This window comes from Uranotaenia lowii, chromosome 1 (assembly GCF_029784155.1).
Source record: "Uranotaenia lowii strain MFRU-FL chromosome 1, ASM2978415v1, whole genome shotgun sequence".
NCBI lineage: Eukaryota > Metazoa > Arthropoda > Insecta > Diptera > Culicidae > Uranotaenia > Uranotaenia lowii.
The window spans coordinates 58,307,838-58,311,228 of record NC_073691.1 but is presented as its reverse complement, the minus strand read 5'-3'; positions in this window follow the sequence as shown (position 1 = coordinate 58,311,228).

Below are 3,391 nucleotides of genomic sequence, written 5' to 3'. Positions count from 1 at the left end.
CTCGAAAGGTTTTTTCAAATATTTAATCCTTATAAAAGAGATATATCGATCATATAACCTTGAAAGCGCCCCATTAATCATCTGCTTACAATTTTGAACTTGAATTTCTTACTTAAGATATAATTAATAACAATTGAATCTGGAAGAAAGTCTCGACTGTTTATAAATGATGAAAAAAACTCTTTATTACCTTTTTGCGTGAGTTAAGAATTATTAAAAATAATTATCTCAGTGGAGCCGCTGGGAATTTAAGAGAAATCCGGAAGCGCGTTTAAGGTTTTGAGAAACTTTATCTGCATCTCACTGGGGTACATGTAAACCATGAACAATACTCGGCTGCAGTGGCATAGCTAATCATCCCTAAAGCTCTATCAGGAAATAGCTAAAGAAATAAGTCGAAAGATAGAAACAGGCAACGTTTATAACCGAAAAAACAAGCGTATGGAAATCACAACAGAATCAAATTTCTTGGCGGAAACCAACGAGGACAAAAATGTTTGAAGCTTTCGTTTAAGCATGTTAAGAATGATTGCTTAATTTGGTACTTATTTTGCGTCAAAGATTTCTACTTTTTAGTCACGCCTTGTATCAAATCCACTGATAAAAGCATTAATGTGCATTTGCCCTGCTATCGAAAAGGTCCTTCCAATCACATAGAAAATTTCCATAACTTAATTAATATTTAATACCAAATATAACATAGGTGTACCACCACTAAAATGCAGTGAAAACAGCTAATATTAAAATAATTTCGGCCCGAATAGATTTTACGCAACTTGTGCAAATGGTTGTTGATGTATGGAGCCCTTAAAGTTTTCAACGCTTGCTGTGATCAAAATGCAATTCAGACCAAAAAGAGAGCAAACATTAACACAATCGCTACTACAATTAATCACGGCTATCTTCACTTTGACGGGTTCTGATCTGTACCTACACTGCCGGCCAAAAGTTTGGAATCACCCGCTAAAAACATGCAAATTTTGATCGTTCATAGCTCATAGCTCGTCTTAGAACATATTGCAAATCTTCTGATCTCATCTGAAAGATAATGAGATAAATTTGCATGTTTTTAAAAGAATGATCCCAACCGTTTGGCCGATACACCATACTGAGGGGTGATCCCAAACTTTTGGACGATAACTTAAGTGTCTATTTTATTAATGAAAAGTGCATTCTAAATTTTTGCATAAATTTATTGATTGTGTTTTGAGAAGTATAGAATAAGGATTCTAATGCAACTCAAATTTTGAAATTTGGTCCACCCCATCCCGAGATGAGCGGCTTTGAACATTGGGTGCGATTTTTTGAAAATGTTCTAACTTTAGGTTAAATTTTAGGTGCAAAACTAAAACATTATTTCTGGGCAAAATACATCTGAAATAGCTATTGCTCATTATCTTTCAGATGAGGTCAGAAAATTCGCAATATGTCCTAAGACGGCTGAGATATGAACGATCAAAATTTGCATGTTTTTTCAGGTGATCCCATACTTTTGGCCGGCAGTGTACATATTTGAAGAAGTTATTGTAAATATTACAAACTAATGACAAACTAATGAAATTAATAGATATCTCTGCACGAGTTATATTGAGATAAAAAGAAACGTATAGAAATGACATATACAGTGAGCGAATCAAGAATAGCACCACTGTGCGTTTTGTTTGTTAAAATATGAATGATTGAAAATTACAAAAAATTTCTTCCACAGTTTGTTCAAAATTGCTTAACCGATAAATCAAGCATAAGTTTACTTTTTTTGGAAGTAGCAATTGGCGTTGAGGACCAAAAATGTGAAAAAAGGGTGCGAAATAAGAATAGCAACACTTGAGTATTTCAACAAAAACAAGATTATTTTCAAAAATTTACTGTGTAAAAGTGAATAATAATGCTTCCACAAATTATTTGAATGCATAACTGCATTTTAAGAAGTTTTCTAGAATTCCAAAGGTTTTCAAATGTTTTAAAAGGGGGTTTTAAGAGATGCTCCTCTAGCGTTAAGGAATTTGATATTTCAGCTGTAATTCTTTACCAAACTACTTACTTTCTGCATTAAAACGACGTGAAATGATGGAACAAACATTAGGGATTAATTTTGAATCAGAAAAGAAATAGATTGGAAATCAAAAACTTTGATTTTGTTCAGTAAATCATACTTTTTCCAGTTTCAAGTCGTAGATGGCAGCACTATCTGGCAGTTAAAACCAAATTTCGTCTTAATATTGATTTTCCAGGTTTATTTAGGCCCATATCCATCTTTTTGAGGTATTTTCCCATTACAGTTTTGTGGAAATTCACGATGCAGAAAGCTTTTCCGGATTTGCAAAAGAATCACCAGCACAAGAATGTACAACCGCCAAAACTCCTGCTCATCTCAACTTCCGATTCAATTGCAAATCATACCAATAATAATGCTAGCCGTCTGGTTCATCAAGCTCCATCGCAAAGTATAACTTTATTCTGATAATCGGTCCAAAAAATTCACTTTTAGTAACCTTGATGCAATTCTAATTTTTTTTTGATTTAGTGATCTTAGAATTTCCAAAGCGTTCGCTCGGTACATGTATTTATTTCTTGACCAAAATCATCCAGCACTCCCTAATTAATCTCGGATATTCGAAAATGGGCATGAATTTGGTTAAATGGCAAGATAGTGCTGCCATCTATGACTCAAAACTAGAGAAATAGTGTTTGACTATTAAAAAACATTAGTATTTTTGAATTCCAACCTGCTTTTTGGATTCAAACTCAGCCTTAAATCTATGTTTCATCATTTTGCATCATACTTATGAATGTTAATGAAAAAATCAAGCAGTTTGATAAAGTTTTATAGCTCAAATATCAAATTCCTTAACGCTAGAGGAGCATCTCTTAAAACCCCCTTTTAATACCTTTGAAAACCTTTGGAATTCTGGAAAACTCCTAAAATGCAGTTATCTATTCAAATAACTCGTGGAAGCATTATTATTCACTTTCCATAGTAAGTTTTCAAAAATAATCTTGTTTTTGTTGAAAAACTCAAGTGTTGCTATTCTTATTTCGCACCCCTTTTTCACATTTTTAGTCCTTATGCTTGATTTATCGGTTAAGCAATTCTGAACAAACTGTGGAAGACATTTTTTGTAATTTTCAAACATTCATATTTTAACAAGCAAAACACATAGTGGTGCTATTCTTATTTCGCTCACTGTAGGAACAAGCTCACCGGGGTTTCCTTAAATAGCTAATAGTCGATCGAGCTGGTTCGCCGTCTTTTAACAAAAACTCTTATGAAATCTACTAGGTATATTCAGGTGTTTATTTCATTTTTGTACAGATAAAGTTAATGAAAAGAGAGAGTGAAATTGAAAATTGCCATCATTGGTTTAAAATCCCTGGGAAAAAAATGCCATCA